This window comes from Leptinotarsa decemlineata, unplaced genomic scaffold (assembly GCF_025532065.1).
Source record: "Leptinotarsa decemlineata unplaced genomic scaffold, Ldec_3_MD MMD2_tig00002082_RagTag_RagTag, whole genome shotgun sequence".
In the NCBI taxonomy this organism is placed as follows: Eukaryota; Metazoa; Arthropoda; class Insecta; order Coleoptera; family Chrysomelidae; genus Leptinotarsa; species Leptinotarsa decemlineata.
The window spans coordinates 6155514-6164402 of NW_027412573.1; the positions used below are offsets into that span (position 1 = coordinate 6155514).

At 34.5% G+C, this 8889-nt stretch overlaps 1 long non-coding RNA gene across 1 annotated transcript; it reads left to right on the top strand.

Moving 5' to 3' along the window:
* The first annotated feature begins 6156 nt into the window (after positions 1 to 6156).
* On the top strand, positions 6157 to 7543 carry LOC141482910 (uncharacterized). Its single transcript, XR_012465799.1, has 3 exons — positions 6157 to 6995; positions 7115 to 7321; positions 7380 to 7543. It is a non-coding gene; the product is annotated as an uncharacterized lncRNA (long non-coding RNA).
* Positions 7544 to 8889: the final 1346 nt, after the last annotated feature.

Here is an 8889-nt window from a genome sequence, read left to right on the forward strand (position 1 = left end):
ATACTGATTTTTCCATAGAAGTCAGTTTTATGTAGTCAATTTTTTATCATCTACCGACAGATTTCATTTCGTACTTTTGGCAACACTGTATAGTTTTTTTGAATAGACAAAACTTGATTCAATGGTTTGAATCCCAGAAAAAACAAATATACATAACAAATGACGTAACAGGTATACAAATTTGATTCATGAATTGCAATTCATCATCAAAAGGGTTCAAGTTCCATCTGTTCTAGGTAGACAAATTTTGAGTTAATTTTATTATTCCATTTCTGCTATATTCACATTATTCACGAAATCAATGAATATGCTGAATATTATGAATATTATGAAATATCGACCGAAATCAAATGATAATTTCTATGGCAAAACGTTTACGCTTTCCAATCACCATGTATGCAATACTATTTTCAGATATTGAAAAATCCCCCATGAAATATCTTTTATTATCTCCTTTTTTGAGGTAGGTATGGTGGAAGGATACCATTTCCGACCATTTCGTGATGAATCATCCCTTTCCCAAACAGGAAAGCAACTTTTCATTATAATATTAAAATTGTTACTAAACAATTCAAATCAATTATATCATGCGGAAAGAAAATAGAGCACATCGTTCTGAGAAATACAAATTGATGAATTTCATCAGTTCGGATTCTGTTCCATTGTCTAATATTATAAAAAATGATTTGAAATCCCTGAAAGAACTGAAGAAGTAGGATTAAAAATTATAGAACAAAAATAAATAGCTGAGTTCAAACTAAGTAATATGAATGCCTAAATTTCGTAGATCTTCCTCTTTAGATCATCTAGTAACTTGATGTAATTGATTTCAATTAAAAAAACTAAGTGAAACGAGAGCCTTAATTTCGAAGATCTACCTGTGTGGATAAACTAGTAAGTCAAGTAACTAGATCTGATTGATTTTAATTTGAAAAAAGGTAGGTTCAAATTAGGTAATCGAATTCTTCAATCTCACGACAAGTTTCTATAACATATAAATTATGTAATGATGAGTTGATAGTAGAAGGTGAAGATTACTCTAATCCACATCGTGCAGCACTGTGGCAATTAAATAAAATTCATTCATTCACAATTGAATTTTGTGAAGTGATTGGAAATAAATAGATTCAATGTAATTGAAATCTTATTTTTATCTTTTTAGGGCTTGAAAAAAACATCTTTAAATAGTTTTGATAATATCAATGTATTTTTCTGCATTTTTTTTTCGAATTCAAAATGAACACTCCATTCCCTCAGTCATGAGCACATTTGTGCTTCTTCGACAAAAGCTGCTTTCTTTGAAAATAACTGAAATATTGGGAACACACTTGATATGTAGGGTTCATGAAAACAATATTTCATAACAATTTGAAAATTCCAAGATAAAGATCAGTTCTCATGTCTTTCATCATTTTACATAGTTTACTAATTAGACATTGAAATAATATATTAAATTTTCTCATAGAACTCAGTATCACGTAGACAATTCATTCCTGTTGATTTGTTATTTCCTCCTGATGGTTTTTCATATATTTAATTTTTCACCCTTTGCAACATTGTATAGTTTTGTTCAAATATGTAAAATTCCAATTAATAGATAAATTTTGACCAAAAACAAATATATATTTCAAAATAGGGTAATGACTAATGGACAATCAGTAATTAGTGTATTACATGTTCATTTAATGAGTTGGTAAAATTCATTTTATAGTGTTGATTGATCATTTTTCCTCTTGAAGATGATCACTTGGTGATCGAAACACGTGTCGAGGTGTCTAAATAACGTTTTTGTGTTGGGAAAAACTCCAGTAAAATTCATTATTAGGTACACCAAAAGGTTCCAAACAGTGCATCACGAGTACATAATAGTATTAAGTCTTGAAAGTTCTCCAGAATTCCAGGAAAATTATTAGTGATTGAATAGGTAGTTTCTTGAATAATGCCTAAATCTTTGAGTGGTTTATACCTGAACTGTTGTGAATTGATTAGTCATCAAGAATGTCAAAGATTTTAAGATTCAAAATGTTCATAAAGCATTGAATAAAATGCTATTGCATAGCAGAACACGTATTACGGTTTTGTAATCTCAGTGAATATCTCACAATTACTTTTTATTTGAATATAGATTTTCTCCGAAAACCTGCTTTACGTAACATCATCGTTTTATTCATCTTCTTATGACGTAACAGGTTGATTGAAGAGTTACAATCCATCATCAAAAGGGTTTCAATTCCATTTCTTTTGTGTAGAAACATTTTGAGGGAATATTATTATTTCATTTCGGCTTCCTTTACATTATTCTTCAGTTTTTTTTGAGTTTGAAATAAATACCGTTCTGTCCAAACCACGTCAACCAGACAAACTCGTCTTACAATTTCAACAAAAGTGTTTCAGATAAGGAATTTTCACCTACGCCAGAACAACAAAAACATCATCTCAATACTACAGAAAATTTCAACGACCTGAGAGATTTGAATTTGTCGTAAAGTAAAGCAGAATTTATGGGTTCACAAAGGATTTCACTTTTGATGTGAATATCAGGGATCTCGGCATTGAACATTTTCATCAATTTTCATGCAAGAGGTGTGTTCGGAAAAAGAAGGGTGTTCACAATGGCCATTTTTGGGCCGACGAAAATTACCACGTCATTAGAGAAAGGCATTTTCAGCAACAATTTTCGCTAATCGTTTGAGAAGGAATGATCGGTGACCACCTCATTAACCCAGTTTTTCCACCAGCAAGATCAAAAGATGAATCCTACACGGTTTTTTGCGAGATCAACTACCCATTTTGTTAGAAGATTTGCCGATACCTACTTGTAAGAGGAAACATGTGGTTTATGCATGACGGGGTTCTGGCTCATTTCAGTCTTCTTGGTCGTCAGCATTTAGACATCATCTACCCTTATCGCTGGATTGGACGTGCTGGACCTCAAAATTGGCCAGCTCGCAGTCTGATATGAATCCTCTGAGTTTCTATTTATGAGATTATCTGGTGGTTCTCTGATTATCTGGTTATCTGTACTAGATGTGAATGACTTGAGGAATCAAATAATTGACAACTACCATGTCATAAGGTATTTTTGAACGTATGAAGAAATTAATGACACCTCGATTGCTGGTTTATATTTTATGTTGTCCACGGATAGTTTTCAGAAGTGATTTTTTTCAAAACGAAGCTTGATATGGAGAGAACACAAGATCTTTCCTGATTTAATGCTTATATCGACAAGTTTTGAATGTTATTCGGAAAATTCTCCGCACTGAAAAATACCAGCGGAAGTCGATACCTAAGTTCATCTCACCAAATTTTTCTAAGCTGAGAATTCTTCTCAACTTTCTTTATTGAATACTGAGATATTCAACTGTTGAAAAAATCTGTTTGAGACTATTTTCTTTCAACCAGCTGTCACCTTCCTATGAACAACAACTCTCAAAAGTCGAAACTTGTGCGAGCTAAGAACTAACGAGGTCTCACCTTTTAATGTATGATTCCTAATACGTTCAAAGGCAGATACCCAATATTAGCCGTGAATCAGGAGAGATAAATATTTTCTGTTACTGATTGAGTTTTGAGACCCGAGAATCAAAATGGGGGCTGGACATTTTAGTTTTGAAAGTTGTGAAATACAGCAGATCTTTACTTAAATCATTAAAGATTTGATTCAAGTACTTGGTGGAATTTTCGAGAATACAGTGTGGTACGAAGAGAGAGCAATAATTATTTCCATTCAAAATAATATCATTACTGTAACAACAAAAATATTTATTTATTTTGCGATCATCAACTTACCGGAATCTTCGAAACTATCATGAAAAACCTGAATTTCACGATATGGAACGAATATCACCGATCGAACTATTATAACAAAACAATAGGATCGTATTTATAATTCCAAAGTTGTGCTTGTTTCACGTGTCATGAATTCCGATTCGAACATTACATTATCATAATCTGATAGTTCAATAAGTGTGTATAATATATCAAGTATTCCTGCAAATAATGGAAATACAGTGAGAATAAATTTTGAAAATTGGTTGGCCCTCATTTTTCCCGGACAAAAAAGCTATAATAGATTATCCGGTACCCCGTTAATCTGGTGTCGTTGAGAAAAATATCCTCAATCAAGAGTTCAATTCACGCGAATGTACTTGGCAGGAATGAACGAATTTCATCGGAAAATTAAACTGAGCTCCAATCTTTAACACCCTGTAATACATCTTAGAAGACGTAAACCTTCAACCTGGATAATTGAACTCTCTGAATGAGTTCAAAAACTTCATGATCCAATTCTTCAGATCTACTGTTTCAGCAGTGTGTATCGACCCTTACCGGTTAATAACCGTTGAGGGTATCAATTTAATCCTGACAGGATTAAAAAGGAAGCGAGTGCTCATCTCGAGCTGCAGTCTAGCTTCTAGATTAACTGTGTATTCAGTGTCTGATAGTGATGAGGCAAAGTGGTTTCATCCATTCTTATAGCGACCGCAAAGCTACGGTTTTCTGTTTTATTTCCTGAAACTGTATAGAATATTGCCATGGAGAGGATTGTGTCAGTAATGAGTTTTTTATTCAGTTCAAATAATCACCGGAAGTATTGGACCAATCAATTCATAATTATATGATAATAATAATAATAATAATATATTTATTCATCATCTGTACATGTTGCATAAAAAATAGGGTTCACATCTTAAAATTAGCGACGAATAAATTTAAAATCCACTGAGGGTTTAAAACCCTGTGTGTGGTTGAAAAATAAAATACAAGTGCAATATTGTCACCTCACAAACCACAAGAGAAAACTAAATCATCTGTCGGTAACAAATAAGACAGATGGGTATCCGCGGCTAAGCTAAACAGTGGAGACGGGAGTGGGTTAAACAACTTAGCAAATTTCAAATAGATCTTAATGGGCGCCAGGAAAATTTAATCCTCCAGATACCCTAAGTAACTCACAATATCAATAACTTACCAATTAATATTGGCAATAAAAGATAAAGATCCCCAATATGATTTATTCAGTAATCCTTACTCACATGGATTAACCAACCACGCTTCTAAGACAACAATGCGATACTCACACTACTACGCGATGTTCAAATGTCAATACAAGAGCGCGGTGTATATAACCACGAATTCAATCAGCCATAAATTACGGCAGTAACGACGCTCAAAAAAAACTACAATACGTCGAGTAAAACTACCACGAAAATTGAGTAGGTGAAATCGTAAATACTAGTATCGGAAGGTAAGACAAACTCGTTTGCGTCGCGTGAGCTCAGGCGTAGGCACATCGGTGTCAATCAGTAATCGTGAAAGGAAGAATATACCTCAATTTCCGTTTCACAAATATCTATATCAATCAGGTATCAATAAACAAACTCTTAATCAATAAACGATAAACAAACACTATATCAACAGGTATCAATAAACATAAGGGCAACAATTATTCAAATAACTCAGTATATCACAAATATTCAATTAAATCAATTATAACTTGCGTGCTCCTTTTGGGCCACCCGGTATATGGTGTTAGGCTACCCCGTAGTTCGACGGAGGTGGATCACCCTGTAGTTCGGCGGAGATGGATCACCCTGTAGCACCAGTGGATCACCCTGTAGTACGGCGGAGATGGATCACCCTGTAGCACCACCAAGATAGATCACCCTGTAGGGCACAACAAGCTGGACCAGGAATGGATCACCAAATAAGACCCAAGAAGAAAATAGGAAAAAAAACCCTTAAAGAAGAAAAAAAAGGAAAACAGGAAACAGGAGAACAGGAAAGCAGGAAAACAGGAAAACAGGAAAACAGGAAAACAGGAAAACAGGAAAACAGGAAAACAGGAAATCAGGAAAACAGGAAAAAAAACCCTACGGAAGAAAATTCTCAATCAGAATCAGATAAAAACAAGGTGAGATTCAACCCCCATTCAATAGAGACTATTAGACTAATCAATACTCCTGGTATATTTTCATTAAGCAAAGTAGCAAGATAACAAGAGTATATTTTTGGGTGGCCTGTATAACCATATGACCCGTAAAAATCAAGACAATTGAATGAGTGTTGAAACCTCTCTTCAAAACTAATATTCACTTGAATGACAACGCTGGGAGCAAATATTATTAAAATCATTTAAAACACATTTAATGGTAAAATTCTTACCCTGGCCAAGGGGTTTTCTATACGTTTCTTCGTGTGTGGTGCTCTGCACGGAAGTCCTACTGGGACTTGATGAGTGACTGAGGGCCTTCTGTTTCTTATGAATCTAGAGACGAGAAACGAAGGTTGTAGAATTGAGGAGATGATATCATAGCTAAGACCACATGAGAGATGCGACAGTGATTCAGACATACCTAATTTCGGAAATCCTTCCACCTGGCACGAGTTCGGTAACCACCACAAATCCTCAAAAGAGCTTAAGTTTCAGACTGCAAATATCCACACCAAAATGACCACTATACAATCCTGACTTGTAGAAATAATCCCCGTGAAGGATGGCACAAATACAACCATATATATCCTACAATCAGTCTGATGGTATCCTTGAACTCCGAACCAAGCTCATCGAAGGCCAACTTCCGAATACTAAGAGACTGCCACATCTGACAGCTAACCAGTTGTTGCCACAGTGCGTCCAATCTACACTACAAGCACCAAGGGGGCGCTGTGCACAACATCATACATCTATCAATTCCTCCACAGCCACTTGAGACAATATCAACAAGTCCATGACCCATCAAAACTCCTTCTCAAAGCAATGCAACCCTTAAACAACCCTTGACAACTTGAGTAACCGATCAATCCCTCACCCGTGAACAACTGTAGAACTAGTTCGGTGTAAGTCGTCGGAACGACACTACGAAAGTTCGGCAGATGTCAACCAACAGCTGTCTCTTAACCTTGAAATTGAATGTTTACAAAATATTGTTCCAACCTATTTTCAACTATTTACCAATCCTTATTCATGCGATGGAATAGAAACATATAAGGTAAGTCGCCACATCCTTCCCTTTCAGTACAAATATTTAAGCATTCGTATTATGCAGAATATTTACCGAAAATATCAAACAGTATTCAGAAACCAGAGCTAACTAATATTGTTTTTCAGGCGATATGGCTCTAATATGTCAGTAAACCTTCTGGAAGTGATGAATAACAATCTATGCAAGAAATATTCTCGGAAAGGTATAGAGAATAAGGCAGGCAACGGCTGAAAAATGATAGGCGAAGTAAACTGAGAAACAAACAATAACAACTATTTCAACCTAGCGAGGAATTTTCGGATCTCCAACGTCGATTGGCAAGAGGAGAATGTGTAAGTACTGTTCAAAGCAGTTAGTCAGGGAGCATACATATATTCTTGTACATTTCAGGTATGGTTTTCTATGGAACGGAAGATTCCCATTACTATGATGTAAATGAATAAAATCAACTTGTAACTGAATTACATTGTTAATATCCTCTGAATAAAGATCTTAAAAGGTAAGGTAGTATTTTGAAAGGTCACATAGGAGCAGTATTGATCTAGTGCTAAATTGAAACGTAACAATATAATGACATACATACATATAACGCAATCAAATGAAAATTTTAAGAAATAGGTTATATAAAAAGACGAATATTAATATTGAAGAATAATACATAAAAACAATTTGGTATAAGTGGATATCATTAATTCTCCACATATTAAATACAATTACTAGGAGGTATGTGATAAAGGACCATTCTTTTGTACCGTAGACACATATACACATTCATATACCTAAATACGCGTATATACGTGCACATAAACATGTTCACATACTCACGCACAAAATCATAGCCTTAGCAAATATGAATTAAATGTAGGGGGGTATAAATCATTTCTTCAATTTGTGTAGGTATAGTAGTAGTTGAATAAGATGGAATTGTGTGAGCTTAGTATAGTCAAACTTCAAAATGTGTATGATTTTTCTCCTGTCAGTTGTTAAAATAAATTTTTTTAATTCTGTTTTGAATTTTTCCAGCGGTTTTGAAATTTTTATAGATTCTGGAATGGAGTTATAAACTTCAGGAGCTAGATAATGGTAACCCTTCTGTCCTTAAGTCATAACGTTACAAATTCATTACTCATGAATTCGCAACGTTGCAATTACCTGACATATCCTTACAATGGAAAAAATGTCCCATTTGATTATCTTCGAATAAATTGTTTGGAGGACCAAGTCCAATCACTAATTAGACAGAAAATTCCATGACGCACTTATAATACACTTATAACAAAGTGTTCACAATGAATACACTTAAAACAAAGTGTATTCTTTTACTTGTCAAAGGCATTCGACTCTGTGTCATGGAATTTTATGTCTAATAAGTGATTGGACTTGGTCTTCCAAAGAATGTATTAGGATGATTAGGCTCCTATATGGAGGGGCGCTGTATGTCAGTGAAATATGGAGGCACCATGTCAGATGAGCATGCTGTTAAACTGGGCGTTCCTCAGGGCTCAGTTTTACAAACATTATTATTTATAAATTCATCAATGATTTGCCTGAATATGTGAGGGAATGCCACATAACGATGTTTGAAGATGAACGCACTGTTACAGTCACTGGACATACTATGGACGACGTGGTAACCAAAATTAGTAACATTATCGATGAATTCACTTCTTGATTCACGCAACACTTCAAAATCAGTGACAATGAAATTTTATAACAGAAATAAAAATACTCAAGATACAGTGTTCTCTATTGACGACATAAATATGTCACAAGGAGTAAAATTTTTAGGAACTATTGTGGATGAAGCCTTGAATTGACATTCTTATATTGATGGTGTCTGCAAGAAACTCAATGGAGCATTTTTTGCAATAGAGCAGATGAAAAACTGTGTAGATCAGAA